The following is a 16,266-nucleotide window of genomic DNA, read 5'->3' as shown; positions in this document are numbered from 1 at the left end:
GTCTGTCTGGCCAGAACCCAGCTCATGAGGGAAATTGCTTGAGGTCATACACTAATTCTTTGTTTTTAATAAAAATAATTCCCAGACCAGGTGCTGCGCCAAAGCTGAGTTACCAGGGGTCTACCATGAACACTGAGCAGCTCCCAGCAGCCCTTACATGTTCTCCTCCTTGGCTGGGATACTTTCTGGTGGGAGGAAGCTTTGGGGACTGAGATTCTCCTGCTGAGAAACTATTGGGATAGGAAGGGACAAAACCTCCCACGGGTTTTGCTTAGAGAGGCTCTTGCAGACCAGGGCTCAGTTCCCCTGGGAGACACTTTGGTTCATCCGACAGCCCTGCACTGTCTTTGGGAAACCTCTTAGGTGGGTGACCTGTGGATTACTGCCTGCCAGATGGGGACAGGGTGGAAGGAAATTGCAAAAAGCAAAACTGGATTTTTCCTTCCCTTACAGCAGGACATGGCTGAGCACGGGAGAGCTAGAAAAGGTGTAGAGCTCAAGATGTGCTGTTAGATGTATGGGAAGGCAACGGTACTAGAAAAGACTGAACAGGCTGGGATTTCTGATGCTGGAAATGAGTCAAGGGAGGGATGACAGAGGTGTATAAATCATAAAAGATCTGGAGAAGACGGGTGGGGAATAGCTTGCCCCTCCTGCCTCGGCACAGAACTAAGGGCGCCCTTTGAAATTAGCAGGCAGCAAGCTTAAAACAAATAGAGGAAGTCCGCTTTCACACAGTGGAAATTAAATTGTGAAACTTATTGTTACAGGATGCTGCCAAGGCCAAATCCCAACTGGATCCGAGAAGGGTTATGTGAGGGCTGCACCAGGTATGGCTATTAAACCTCACAGCCTGCCTCAGCTCAGCAAGTCCCGGAGGCATAGGCAGCCAGATGCTGCACCAGGAGAGGGGAAGGATCACCCGAGAATGACCTGCATTCCCTACTGCCTTTTCTAAGTGTTTCTGGGAACATTAGGGAACTGCTCATACGGCTCCAACGTACAGACTTCACTGTACCAGAGATGGAGCACGGGGTCACCTGCACTATTGTTCTGACCTGGTCTGGCCGTTCTTTTGCATTTGTATTACAAATTATGGGCATTGTATTCTGAAGTGAACAGAGCAGGTAAAGATGTTTGAGAAACCTTGCCCCTGCCAGAAATACCTTTCAGGGACTAAAATTGCTATAAGCAATTTCACCTGAATAGAGAAAATAGTGTTGTTATCAAAAAAACCCAAACCAACAACAAAACACACAAACATGAGGAGAACAGTGAAGTACCAGAACCACCTATGTCAACTTTCTTGAAAGAAATTATTTTTTTTACCAGGAATTTCAGCATGAGCTAAAATCCTGACCTTCTTAAAATTAATTGTAACAAAACAAGTATTCCGTTGAGTTGAACACAGTTCAGGGGACAGGCTTGAGATCTTTCTTTTTCATGTTGCTAAAAGGAAAGAGAGAAGCTACAGTAAGAGGTCAAGTAAGTGTGAAATCCGGTGATTACTTTGGGAAAAAAAAGAGTATGTGCACAGCTCCTTTGTGTTTGTATTTGTATTTGTGAGCTCCCTTTTCGTGTTTGGAATTACAGTCATGTGCTTAAGTGTCAAACTTTGTCCCATGTTTCTGGGATGTCTTGTATGGGAAAAATGCCCAACACCAAAAGAAATGTACCTGGGAGTCCATCCCAGCACAACCTGGAGGAGCTGCCGTGGGTGCTCCACTGGTGGAGCCTCCCCATAGGCACAGCCATGGGCACAGGGACACAGGGCAGGAAGAAGCTGGGCTAGAAAGGCTGCACATCTTTAGGCACCGGCAGGCAGGAGCAGGGCCGGCTGCAGAGGAAGAAACCCAGCATCCTGGCACGCGATGAAGTAGAGCCATCTTCACTCCCAGAAGTAGGCGATTGCAGGGATTTCCTGAGCGAGGTGACACTGCAGCCTCCTGACCATCTCCCTCCAGGGGTAAGGACCCCTCCAGGGGAGGCTGCGAAAGGCCACGAAGCTCCTTCCCACAGTATAGGATTTCACAAGCAGAGGGGCTTCCTTGGATCAGCTGCCAGCAGGCTCTTTGATGAGGACATTGCTCCTCACAGCACTTGCACTGCTGCCCATAGCAAACACCAGGTGTACGTATTTCACAGGGGAGAGGCCAAGGGAACAAAACTTATTTTTATGGAGTGATGAAGGCTGCCAGATGGGCTGCCAACCCACCTGGGAGCCAGCAGCAGCAGCTGAGGACCAGCGAGTGTCTTCTGGGGGTCTGCAGGCATACACTGCGGATATGAGCATCTGGGGAGAAATCCCCACCTTTGCTTTGAAACCACAGAGAGGTGACTGACCTCTTACCCTTTGGTGTGAAAGAAGAACAGTGATAATTCAACCCTCCAGGCAAAAGATGAGTGGAAGGTAACATACATCCACACCAGAAGAACTCCTGAAGATATTCCCATCACCAAAATTGTCAGCTGACTCAGAGCTGTCTGAGCAGGAAGACTCACCAGGGTTTCCAACCCTAATTACCAGCCAGCTGAAACAATTACATAATGAACGGGGAGTGAATCACATTATTGGCCATATCCTGAGAAGAAGAACCAGATGCAAGAAGCATCCTACTGAACTATAAACTACTCTTAACAGCACTCCAAAAGACTATTTACAAACACGCTGCGGTTCAAAGCTGGACACATTGTTTCAGAGGAACTGAGGGAATCAAACCAAGAAAATAAATTACATTGACAAGTGGGTTTTACTATAATGATGCCTTTGTTAAGCCTAGAAAGCATCTGTTGGTACCATCCTTTATCCGCTGGAAAGTAGGGGATGGGGTAAACTAGTGAAATGGTGGACCGATCCAGGTTTACATCAGCTAGCAATGCCATTTCACCAGAAAACCCAGAAGACTCACAAGTTTAGCCAGCTAATCACGTGGAGCCTTGTGTAATCACATTAAGGCCAAAGGGATGCTTCCATTGACTGCAGGAGGCAATAAATCAGGCCAGCAATTAAGAAGAGCTGTAGCATCTTTGTCATTTGTTAGTCACTAACAACCAGATGAACTTTCTCCATACTCTTCCCCCTTGAAACCAGAGCGCAGTGCTGAGCACTCTGGCTGTTATCCAGCAGAGCACTCTGACACAGGTAATCCAGCTGAAACCCGCAGGGCAACTCAGGTGTTTAATGGTAAGCACATGCTTAAATGTGTTGCTGGATTAAGGCCAAAAGGTTTAGCACCTTGCAGCCTGCAGCGCTTTGCATCCCAAGGACAGTACTGAAATATACCATGTGGACAGCAGTTTCTCAGCCCGTGGGTCACTGGTGGTCCCTGAGATACCAGGAGGTCATCTGTAAAGTGTCATCTGCCGTGGTTTTGTTTTGAACTGTACTCGGCGTTTCCTATACACACAGAACAGGGAAGCAAACAAAAGAACAGGGAAGTTTAACCTGGTTTTGTTGGTTTGTTTCTAAAGAAGTATGTGACATACAGTGTTACATGACCCCAGTTTTCTCAGTGAGGGGGATGTTCGTCCTTGAATTACTATTTTTCAGGCATTTGTTTTATCACAAGTAATTAAAAGTCAAACTGTAACTAATTTCCTGTTGACTGACTTGTCACATGCTGATCAAACCTCTGGAGGATATTTTCTGTAAAAGAAAGAAGGAAGCCTCACCAGATTGTGAAAGCAGGTGAAAAAACCTCAGAATTATTCGTTCTGCTCCCAGAATAGTAACCAGAATTAGACTATAACCTTTCCAGAATGATGGGTGTAATTAAGGAAATGAAAGCTACTGATATATCTCCAAGGAAAAAAAAAAAAAAGAAAATAAAACAAAGAAAAGAAAAAAATTTTGATCACATTTACTTCTTATTATAAACCATGAAAGCCAGGATGTTCACTGTTTAGACTGATGCTCCCTCTGCAAAAGAGGAAATTCACTACTGCACATAAAAAGGAATATGGGGCAAAAAAAAAAAACCCTGAATGAAATATCAGTTCCAGTATAACTTTGTGATGTTTTGGCTTTCGTAGTATTAAAATGTAGAGGTTATTTTCACCTCCTCTGCTGCCTCATGAATTCCCATGGGGACTGTGATTTGAGCTTTAAACAGGAAAAAAGAAAAAATTCTTTTTTATCGTGGAAGCTGATAAAATGGGCAGAGACAAGAAAAGCTCCTTTTGTTCTGATCTTTCAGGCCTCAAAACATATTTCAATTTATGCAAATATGTACTTAAGCCTCTTACAAAGCAACAGTATACATTCTATTTTCCTTTTTAAAATAATGCATTTTGGTTTTAATATTACATGTATTATTTTCCTTTCTGGTATAGAAAAATGTTGTTTTATTGAGAGAATGTCTGTTATTTCTGTCCTCTGTTACACGTTATTTATTGAATCTTAAGCTATTATGGTCTCTCACATAAATCCTTCTTAGCATATGGATTATTGATCCTATAATCCATAATAATATTGTCTATTCTGTCATCCAGCAGCCAGCCATAAACACTAAAAATACACACACTAAGATTTGTTGTGAGGTTATACTCAGAAAAAATCTGAAACAATTGTCATGGTCAATGAACAGCATTTCTAAATAATCATTGTGATTTGTCTCAAAAAATGCCTGAAGACAACAGTATGCCATATTATTGGATTTACAGTCTCCTGAATTTCAGTTTTAAAACCAAAACAATTCTTCAGTCGTGCAGACACCTTTAAATAGTAACCTCATTTTCATTTTGTACTTGCAATATAATTTTTTTCTTACACTTTAGAGGAAAGCACTTCTTTGGCTCAGGTCAATTTGAAGGGCTCAACCAAAACTGTAATGTGGGATAGTTAGACTAACCAGGAAAATTTTAGCAGGGCTTCAGATTCTGCACCTGGCACTTAATGTATCCCATAGTCAAGAGATACAAGCCTACATTTATAGCATGCCCTGATTTTGAGGCTAGCTTGTGATGCCACCACATACCAAATTTTGGACTGCTCCAGAGCAGGTCTGGAAGACGGCCCAAATGTGTCCACGTGGGCAAATTTTGCCATTGAGGGGATATTGCCTATTGCAAGGTCACCCATAAGAGGTTAGACATCTCTGTTCAAACCTAGTGTCCCTGCAGGTTAATGGGGTGTTGCAACCTGCACATCCAGTTTTCAGTTTGAACTCAAATCTGGATTTTTTTCCAAATGTGGGCTAAATGTAAAGTCATTGTAAAACTGAACAGAATACAGGTTTTGACAGTAAGTCTGTGCAAAATTTCAGCTTCACTAAGCCATGTCCTCATGTTGGGTGCAGCTGTGAGTCAGGACACTGCCCAGCACCACACTGACTCCCCTGCCTGTGGTTCTCTTAGAGTTAAAAAACAACCCATGAGCTCAGGGAAAAAAATCAAACCATCCCAGTGAGGATGGGACTAGCAGATAGGCTGTTGTTTACTTGCATCAAATCTGAGAACTGGATCATTTTTGGAAGCCTGAAAGCCTGAGCTGTGAGGAGGCTGCACCTCCCCCATGCCTGGGGCTTTGCTGGGAGGACCTCAGGAGAAGCACTGCAGGGTCATAATGGCACCTGTGCTGGCAGGTTTGGTTTGACCACTGCTGGACACAGCTCGGGGTACACAAGCCCCCAGGTGCCCGCCAGCACCCTGCGGGCCAGCCTGGGAGCTCCTGACAGGACACAGCTCCTCCGCGCACCAAAGCAGAGCCTTGTGCGAGGGGAAGAGCAGGCAGGGTTTCCGAGACTAGCAATTTCCCTCAGGTTTTCTTCTGGAGAAGTACAGATAGGTAATTTGAAAGGTGCAGTCAACGTTTCAGTAAACACCCAGATGAAGTTCCAGCAGCAGGTAAAACTGAAGAGACTCTACAGGTCTACATTCAAGTTTAGAAAACTTATGTATCCCAGTCTTATCTGTAGCAACCTGTGGCTGTTCATAATGCTTGATTCATTCACACTGTTTCTTGTTGGCATGGCTGTTATAGTAAGTGCCTCATAAATCCTTTGTGGTTGGGGAAAGTCCCTAAAATCACTTGTACCCTGGAAAAGTTCCAAACAAGATGCCAGTTTTTTCCTGCAAGTAGAGATAACTTCTGGCAAACCTGAACAGCTGGATGAGCTAGTCTTGCCTCTGGCGATAAGTTCATCTCTTCAGAGATGAGTTTTTCCTTGCTCACAAACACCTCCAGCTCTTGGTGTTTTCCAAGCCAGTGGCTGTCATCCCACTGTCCCTGTTCTCCCGCAGTGCACGTTGGATCTGGGACGGGGCAGCACGGGACTGGTGAAAGACCTTGCAGGTGAGACAATTAATCTACAAAAGTTTCAGATTCTTATTTTTCTGATATATTGTGAAATTCATTCATCTTTTTTTCATAGGGAAGAAGGATATCTCTTCACAGCAAATATACGTGCCTGCTCACTCACACTTCAGAACTTTTGAGACCATCAATTTCAGCCATGTTTGATGGGATGGAGTTTGATAAAATAATGATCTTAAATATGTTAATGTTCTAAAAGTTTCAAAAAAAAAAAGGTGTGGAAGGTGAACCGTGTCGGTTCTTGCACTGGGAGATGAATGAGCCCAACTTGTATTAAATGGCAAAGAATTGTACAGGAGAGCTATCATGACTGCCATAAATGTCAAAAATGCCTCAGTTAGAAATTGCACTGCATTAGGTACCCGAGACACAGATACCTGGGAACCAGGCATCATTAGTCCTGCTGCTCAAGGACTTGGACATTTGGGAAAGGGACACTTGGGAACAGGCTTAAGGGGGGATGTTCACTGACTTGAATTGATTATGTCAAGAGGTTGGCTCTGCTTGTGACAGATGAGTCAGAGGCAATTGATTTAGTACTTTAACATACTATTCTGGTTAGTGAGAAAAATAACACCTGTAAAGAATGTATAGTGGTTTTGGTGGAGACTTTTATACATCTACATAATAAATAAATCAATCACATAAACCACCTGTTCACCATGGTTGTATCATGATGGTTTTGTTGCTATGGAAACATTCTTGTGAAGAGACGATAATGCTCTTGGAGATTAACATTTTATCCCAGATTTCCAGTTATGTCATCAGACTGGATTTGCAGTGGTGTAAACTGACATAACCACAAGAAAATGAAGTAATTTATAACAGGTAAAGATCTGAACTGGCAATTATTTGCAAAAAAAACCTTAATCATTTACATGATGGGGAAGCTGAAACTAAAACTGCTGCTGCCCCATGCGTATTTGAAAGGGTGGGTTAAGTTCTGCTTGAATCACCCTGGAATAATTCTCCTAGGATTCAAGAGAACAGCTGGGAAGCACACAGTCTCTGATTTAGGATGAGTTTAACTTGATAGGGTACTAAATGCGGTGCTGTGGTAGGGGTACAGCTGTCAGCACAGACTGCACTGGGGCATGGGTACCTGCGCAGGTTGTCCCCACTGATGACTGTGCAAAAAGTTTCCAGCAAAATAAGGAGCCTTGTGCAAAAATACCTATATGCTTTCATAATGGTAGTTGAGGGGCATCAAATACAGTTGGCTGCAATGGTGTCACTTGCAAGAAATAATCTTTTTAACAATTAAACTTGAAATATTGAAAGGTTTAAGTCAAAGGAACTAGTTTTCCTATTCTGCTTACTCAACAAAACACACTTCTGCCACACCTCACTGTAAATTATGTCCAGATCAAGTGCATAACATTATTTTGAACATATTTATTTAAGAAAAAGAGAACAAGGAGAGGGAAAGTAGGGGAGAATAAACAGAAATTGAAAATGAGGAGAGAAACTGTGACCTTGCCTTTTTCTGCTGCATTAGGTGAAAACCAAAGTAACACAGGAATTTCATGTGAACTGTGTTGCATATAATTTGCTGCTGTGTCAGATAAGAGAGACAATCACAACGATATGCCCTTAGTTTCATCTGGAGTGAACAGGGAGTAGTAGGAACAGGGAGGAGACAAACTATTTGTTTTGCAAGCAAAAAGGAATGTTGTGCCAATGCCATGGATTTATAATTGAAATTGCAAAAATGGGGAAAGCTCCTGCCAGATTCTATAGACCACTTCTTTCTGTATAGATTTCTCATCTGCCTATGCACTGAAAGTCTTCTTTCAGTGCTGCCGTTGTGGTGACTCCCACTACAGATGTCTAATTTGTCCATCAGACTGGTGACCTTGTAGGAACAGGGGGTACTAGCAGCAGACTCCAAAAGGTTATGGGAAGATTGTTTCACATTTTACTTGCTTGATTTATTTCCAGCAGCAGCAGTAGAGTTCATTCCCCTCTCCCTTATAATCCTGTAAATTCAATTGCAATTGCTTTTATTAATAATGTAAATAAGACAACTAATTTTCCTCACGGCCCTGCTCTTGAGTTAAAATTTACATAAACAGATCCTTTTATTTGGGGAGAGCACCCTTCAGTGAGTTGATGAAAAATTATCTGTTTTTTCAGATGCTAAGTGGAATTTTTTTGCAGATTCTTAAAATGCCTGATGAATTAAACGGACATTCATAAAATGTCCAAAATTTAAATTTAATTATATAGATAATGTGTCCACATAAGGCATTTACATTACTGAAGAGGAATTAAGATAACGGTAATGGAAGCTGTATAGTCTGCTACTTTTACTAAGCTTACTTGGTTTTCAATCAGTGCTATTCTTACCAAATATGGCATCTTATTCCCAACATTTCAACTATATATTTGAAGGAAACAAGTCATTCCCATTAATCTTTGGAATGCACAAAAAAGTCATGAGCAAAATGTTAGAAGGGCTAGGAAATGTTATTTTCATCTTGTCTTTTCTGTATTGTCTGCACTAGGATGACCCCTCCTTCTCACTGACACCGTTGGATGAACTCTGCAAAAGGGCATTTCTGTTTCAATAGTGACTGAGTGATATGGCCAAGCATGACAGTTTACTCCCTGCCAAGTTTGTATTTTCAGCTCAGTGGAGAAAAAGAAAAACCTTTCTTTTCAGCTAAGGTTCTCAAAATATTTGTTGTTTCCAAAATTCGACTAGTATGATCCATGTCAAAGCCATACACAAACTAAAAGATAAGTGAAATCACACACCTGCAAAATTTTCACCAAAACTAGAAATGGGGAAAACACTTGCCTCATATGTGCTGGCATGAAGCAGCTGCTAGAGTGCTCCTTCTTTCTGATGCTAGCACATTTTAGTATCCCTGCCAAGCACAGAGTAATCTCAAGGGCACCTTGAAAAAACAACAAAAACTTTAAATATTAGCAGTAAAAATACCCCTCTGCCAAAAATAAAAATTGTTACTATTGCTGGAAAGGGTTGGTTTGTTTTCCTTTTTTAATTATTTTTTTTAAAGAAATTAATCGTCTAGGGATTTAAAGGGAAACAAAAATAGGGTTACATGTGCTCACAGTATGACTTGTCTTGCCATCTTAAAGATTCCCAAAGAGTTGGTCCCACAGAGACTTGACAGGTCACATAGTTTTAACGCTTCCCTCTGTCTCCTACTGCTAAATCTCTTTTGTAATACCTAAAAATACACATCTTGCTTTCCCGGTATAGCTTTCCCATGTAAATGGACTTGCTGCCATTATCCCAGGACGTGGTGATGTTCTGCAGGGTGGGAGAACAGGAGATGTAATTGCCAGCTGGAAGAGAGACAATTTGTGAATGGGAAGGGAGGATTTCCCTGAGATAATGTTTCTGTTCAGCTGGAAAATGATTGAGGACCCTGTGACTAAATAGCATTCAAAGTGATTTCAGGCACCTCTGTGAAAGGCCATCTGACTGTCTGTCCAGGGAGCTGGGCTAGGCAGTCCTTCTGGGAGGCAAGAAAGGGCTGAGGTGTCTGTGCCTGGTGCATTTCATGCTTACATCAAGCAGCCACTGGTTAAAAAATTGAAGCAAAACAGAGAATTTGGAGCCTTTACAGAGCACCTCAGGGAATGCCATTCCCTGGAAGGCATATTTAAAGTGTCTGTTCTCATCAGCTCATTCTTGTTTTTAAATATTTTGAGGACATGAATATCTTGTTCCAATAAAACACACCAGTGACTTTAAAAGATGCTTCCAGTGACACACACTATTTTTAGCACACAGTTTTGCTTTAACTTGTTACTGTTTACAATGATCTTAGACTTTCCAAAGCACACCCCAGGCCTTTGGCAAAACTGCATGCACAGAAATTTCTATAACAATAATGTCCGTTTCTCCCCATGAAGATTTAGTACTGTCCTTTGCAAGAGTGTTGCTGGGGAAACAGTGACTCTTAGTCACATTTCACATGATGTGTAGAATTAATCTGTGAGCAATTCACACTGGATAGCTCTTTCACTTGGTGCATCTGTTAGCAAAGTTCTTCACATAGATAATTTACCTACACATATATTATGAACAAAACAGAATCACATATTAGACCTCACTGACAATTATTTTCCTTGAAAATGATTTTTCATTTAACATGCCCCAAAAGAATTACATTTGGTCAGTTCCTTAGAAGTCATGGCTTAAATAGATTTATTTATATCTTTTAACCTCAGTTAATTTATACAAAAATATCTAGATTTCTAAAGAATGTTCTCTCTCAGGAGTTAGGTTGATTGCATTTCTTGTTTTATTTCCTAAGCAACACACGTGGAGGGAAGGAAAATGTAACAGCTTATTGTTAGGGATGGAACTAATAGAGATGGTGTGAACATGAAAATCAAGTTGTATCCATGCATTCAGCGAAGGAAAGTAACCAGCATTCAAGTGAACTAGAAATTGGCAATCAAGGAAAAGTCAATCTGAGTGAAGTCATCAGCATCAAACTGAAACTGGTTGCTGATTGTTTTGCTTCAGATCTGAATTGCACAGATTCATGACTGAAAAGACTCCCCGTATTTTAATCTCCCTGTGAACCTCGCAGCAAGATTCAGTGGGTTTGAGCTCATCTAGAAAAGTACACACCAGTTACCTGTTTCTCTGACTTTAACCTGCAGTTTGTCAAAACATTAGAAACTCCAGTGTCAGGGAGCACTCTCTTCCCCTGAGAAGGCAAGCTACCCTGTGAGTCAAAATAGGAAACAGCAATGAGATAGCTTCCAGCAAATGGGGGGAACAGCGTTAACTTGGAAGAAGTGATGTGTGAGCTGTCTGTGTCTTAGTATGGACATAAGGGCTAGGGAGAAAGGAGGAAAAGGAATTCTGAAAAATATATCTGTTGAGCTGGAATAGCTACATAAAAATGCAGTTTCTCTTCCAGGTAACCGATAGAAGATGGCCTCGGTAGACCTGAACTTTCTGATCACAGGGACACAGGTGGAATCACCTGTTCTTTCGGCTTGTGACCTCACTCACTAAACCACCTTAAAGTATTCTATAGTCATTCCACTTCACAGCCGGCAGAAGTTGTTCCTGTCAGGTAAGACAAGAAAACTTTTGCAAAGGTTTACAGACCACGCCAGCTTAAAGACATCATTCACAATCCAAGTGAGGCATCTGCTCTTTCACTCAGGCACTTCACAAAAAATTAAGTACTCTTCCAAGTAAGGACAGTCAGCAGAATGAATTGCATTAGCCTTTCATCTCATCTAGGTAGTTTTCATTATTAAGCAAAGACTCATTAGCCTCTTACTACAAGCATGGTATCAATCACTTGTGTCAAGGAATTGGATTAAAGACACTTGTGAACTCCTTGGCTTGCACCCAGTGTTTTTCAGTGCAGTCAGGAGCAGGGAAAATTGACAGCTCATCCAAAGATTTCTCAGTGTTTCAGACCTATGAAAACACTTTCCCTACAAGACACTGTTACCATTTTTGTAAATGTTATTTTTAAAAGTAGTATACTAATAATAACACAGTACAGATTAGTAGCAGACTACTCATTTTAGTTCCTTTGTAAATGTCATACACTTTTCCAAATTAGAGAAATTTTTGTCAATCCGGAATAATTCAAAAGGTATTTTGAGCTCATTTGGAGACAGGTGTATGAAAACGGATCTGACTCTACAGTTAAAGGCTAGAAGTCCAGAATTCAACGAGATATAGTCCAGCACTACAAATATTAGAATTTTTTTCTACTGTCTCATTGCAGCTAAATATGTAGATTTAATGCTTAATGAAGCCTACAGAAAACAGTGGAAGTTCTTCCACTGGGCAGGTTCCTAAGGCTTTGAAGAATTTAGAGCGTAAGTAGAATCAGATAAAAGGATATGGATGTTGGATTGGGTGAGCATCAGACTACAAAAGAGCATTAGCATTTGCCCTTTCCAAAGGTTAAATTATGTTCCTATCTTAGATATTGCTTTTCCTATTCATGCTCCCATGAGGACGATCCATTTAAGGGTTTTGCATGAAAATGACAAAAGGACTAAAATACTGTCAGAAAGATTATTTTTTTTTTTCCCCCTCATGTTACGCTAGAACTTCAGGGCAGATGTTATTAGAAATAAAGAGCTTAGAAGGTGGTTGAAGAGTCATATGTCATAAGCAGTCCTGGAACAAAGCAGAGTGTTCCATCTAATAATAATTTAAAACTAAATGAAAGTGATACATTTGTATTAAATTCTCCAGATTTTATGAAACTTGCACCTTGCTCAGTCCCATTACAAAGCCAGTGCTCAGAGCATCTTCAGTGGCCATTTTTCTAGAGTGTAAAAATCTTTCAAGAGCAACTAATCTCTTCATGCCTGTTCTTTCTTAAGCCACTGTGAAAGCAGATGAAGTAAAATGTTCCTGATCTTGTTTATTTCAATTTGAAACTCAGAGGAAGTTCTGGGATACCTGGAGAGGGAATCCTCCTACCTCATATTAGACATCTGCTGTATGGATATATGAATTAGCCTAGACTTTGCCTGTATTCAGAGACAAAAAAAAAAATAGTTCTTCCCCCAACCTCTTTTGAGCAAGTACTATAGGATGCATTGAATATCACCATGGAAGTACCTGTTTCTTTCCATTGATTTGTGAAGAGAGCAGAGGCACCTGGCTCCTCTGTAAACCCCCAGACAGCAAGACGGTCACATTGTGTCAGATTAATCCTAAGCCAGGCTGTTCTGCTCTCACATTAACATCTTTGAGACTTCAGCACTTTCCTGACCTCACACAGGAATCATTTTGCTAGTGATTCAAAATAATTTCCCTATAAAGTCCAATTTGTCAGCTAGTGTGAATTAGCAAAGACTTTACAGATTAAAAAGAATCCCACCCACGTATTTTTATGGGCTACTAGTCCATTTTTACAGCTTCAACTATGCTCAGATTTTCTTGTGGAAAAAATGAGTAAATATAAAGGAAGGGAATCTGAGGATGCAGGTAAGCATGGGTTTGTAACCTCTGCAGAATCAAGGAAAAGGAGATACAGTCAGGTATAGTACTGCAGGTCCGAATTACTTGTTAGAAGTAGCTTCAACTCTCATTCACCACAAATACTCTTACATATCATGAATGTATGGTGAATTCCCTGAACTTGATACATTGTTATCACTGGAAATAAATAATATTAAATGATTCTAGATTACTCCCATAATCTCTTTGCAGGGATTCAGAGCAGGAGTCTCACAGCATACACTGGACATCAAAAAAAAAGAGGAACTAGAGTACAGATTTCCAGAAATGGCCATTTATGTGCTTACAAGAAACAGGACTGGAACAAGCATAACTCAGTGCAAGAAATCACATGCAGATAGCAGCCTGGAAACATCTGGGGAAAAAAAGCATAAGGGAAAATAAAACCATATTTTGGCACTCAACCATTGTATCACAGAGACATTCTTTAAGTTTGCATGCAAAAGGAAAAATTAAGATTTATACAGTCAAAGTAGTATGTTCAAATATCCAGTTTTGCCTATTACTAGATACGATCTTCTTTTCATGGTAGCTTTATGCTTTTGGAGCAGGCCACTAGATATATTCTCTCTATAGATGTGTGGTAAGTAACCATTATAAAAAAATATTCTGTTACTGTTATAAAACTATGTATTAAGAGGCAGAGTAATATTTTTTTAATGATAAATAAGTACCTCATAGATACATGAGAGAAGAATATCTGTAATTAACATTGTCCCTGCAAAATAATATAGATAGTGGAATTACAAAGCAAATCAAATTGTTCCGGCATAATGGAATAGCTACTGAATTTTAAGGCCAAATTAGAGTAGATAATTAAAACCCAAGGAGAAGATAAAAATAAAATTAGCAGTCTGTTTATTAAAGAACACATTTGTTAATAAAACAACTGTGTGTAAGGTGGCTGTCAGGTGCCCCCAAAGCTGCCCCTCCTCTAGGCTGACCCAGCCTAGCTCCTCCAACCTCTGCACATGGGGCAGATGTTCCAGCCTCACTGCCTTGGGGCCTTCCCCTGAGCTCTCTCCAGTTTGTCCATGTCTTCCCGTGTTGGGGGCCCCAAACTGGATGCAATACTCTAAGTGGTCTCATAAGTGTTGTGCAGAGGAGATAAATTAATTCCTTGATCAGTTGCACATACTTCTGTTGATACAGCCAAGGATGCTGTTAGCCTTCATCGTTGCCATGGCTTCCTGCTGGATCATGTTTGGCCTAAAAGCCACCACAACACCCAAGCCCTATCCAGAAGAGCTGCTCCCTGGCTTAGCCCATACCAATGCAAAGGGTTAATCCATGCCAAATACAGGGCTCTGTATTTGTCCTGACTGAACATCATAAGGCTCCTGTTGGCCCATTCTTAGTGCTGGTCTAGGTCCCTCTGGATGGCCGCCCTGTCCTCAGTCATATTAACTGGTCCCACCAGTGTGGCTTCATCACCAGAATTGCTGAGGATGCACTTTGTCATGTCTTCCAGGTCACTGATACATATATTAAACATCATCAGTAGGTCCAAGGACAGACCCCTGAGGAGCTCTACTTGTAACCAGCCTCCAGGTGGAGTGTGAAACATTAACCACCACCCTCTGAGCCCAACTATGCAAACAGTTTTTCAAACATCTAGCAGTCTGCTCAATTGCTGCTGTTGTAATTATATTCCCTTCAACAAACCACCTCCCTCTGTGATTTCAGGACCACCGTTGCAAATCTGAATAACAAAAATTAAGGTTTGCCACTACTTTTTACTTCTAGTGACACCCCATAAAAAACACATCTGTACTGTTGAAGACTGAATGGTAACTTATTCTCCCTTCAGCAGCAGGCCCATTCACCAACCTTTCTTTGCTGAATTCTAATGGATATAACTCACTGATGCATTATTACTGGAACTAAAAGCAGTTTAAGACACTCTTGCCTCCTTTCCTACTGCGTCTTAACTTAATTACGACAACTTGCTGCCCCCTTGGCTGTGCTGGTACTGCTCTTGGTGGGACCATGTGAAGGGGCAGTAACAGTGGTGTGGAGATGGAACCTAGAGTGAAGGTGGGACAGAAGGGTGGAAATGTCTGAAACAGGCATTCCACCAGAGAAAAACATACCACTGAATACTAGATACTAGCTTTACTCCTGGGTTACCTGAAACAAAATCAGACAAGCAAACATGGTGTCTACATGGTGATTTTCATCTCCCAGGTTTGTTTTCCAAATCTCACCTGGTGACAGTAAGAGTAAATATGAAACTCCATCCTGAATTCTTCTGTTCCCTGTAGCACCCTTGCAGTAGCATTCAGATCAGAATGAAATACAAGTCCTGGAAATCCCCCCAAGTTTGAGCTAATTTTCACAGAAAACTCCCCAAACCAAATGTTATTCAAATTCCTGAACAGGACTTTGAATAGTGAGGCTGGTGAACACACAAAAAAAGCATGACATCATCCCAACACTTGTATTTGTTCAACTCTTTTAGAGGAAACATTTGTGTTTTTTCAATAGTAAGGGTGCCATGGCTCTGAGGAGGGACAGAAGCTGTTTTCTCAGGAACCAGCAACTGAGGTTCATTTCTACTCTTCAGAAATGCTCTTTCAGTTCCTGATGGCAGTTATGTGCCAAAGGGGCCCAGCAGGCCTTTTTGGAGACTGTCACTGGTGTTTGAGGGATGCTGGAGTATTTCCTTTCCCTCAAATGCCTCCTTCCATTTCTTGAAACTGCTAAATCATCTCTGCCTGCAATGATTTATACCTAGAGCTCATAAAATTATTCAGAGTCACAAATAATTTTCCATCCCATTGGACCAAATTGGACCCAGGAGGAATGATCATATACTGTGGCTATGCTTTCTGGAGAAAAGTCTAAGACAGATAATATTACACTGTTTTCTCAAGCAATCTGTTCCCCTGTATCCCTGCAACATTTTCAGCTGAAGGCCTCTTGGGGTTGAAGTTTCAAGAAGCAAGGACTGTCT

At 41.2% G+C, this 16,266-nt stretch overlaps 1 long non-coding RNA gene across 3 annotated transcripts in view; it reads right to left on the bottom strand.

Annotated features, from left to right (window-relative positions):
- The window catches only part of LOC308059481, a 199,387-nt gene that overhangs the window by 156,168 nt on the left and 26,953 nt on the right, over positions 1-16,266 (bottom strand). For 2 of the 3 annotated variants that reach the window (XR_013926265.1, XR_013926266.1), the window contains exon 2: positions 3,284-3,397. The exons of the other annotated variant lie outside the window; for it this stretch is intronic. This is a non-coding gene — a long non-coding RNA (uncharacterized lncRNA). The remainder of the gene's footprint in view (positions 1-3,283; positions 3,398-16,266) is intronic. 3 annotated transcript variants of the gene reach the window in all.

The sequence above is a fragment of the Falco punctatus genome (genome assembly GCF_963210335.1).
Source record: "Falco punctatus genome assembly, chromosome: 2".
NCBI classification, from domain to species: Eukaryota; Metazoa; Chordata; class Aves; order Falconiformes; family Falconidae; genus Falco; species Falco punctatus.
The sequence above is the reverse complement of the archived record's forward strand: the minus strand, read 5'-3'. Positions and strand labels throughout refer to the sequence as shown.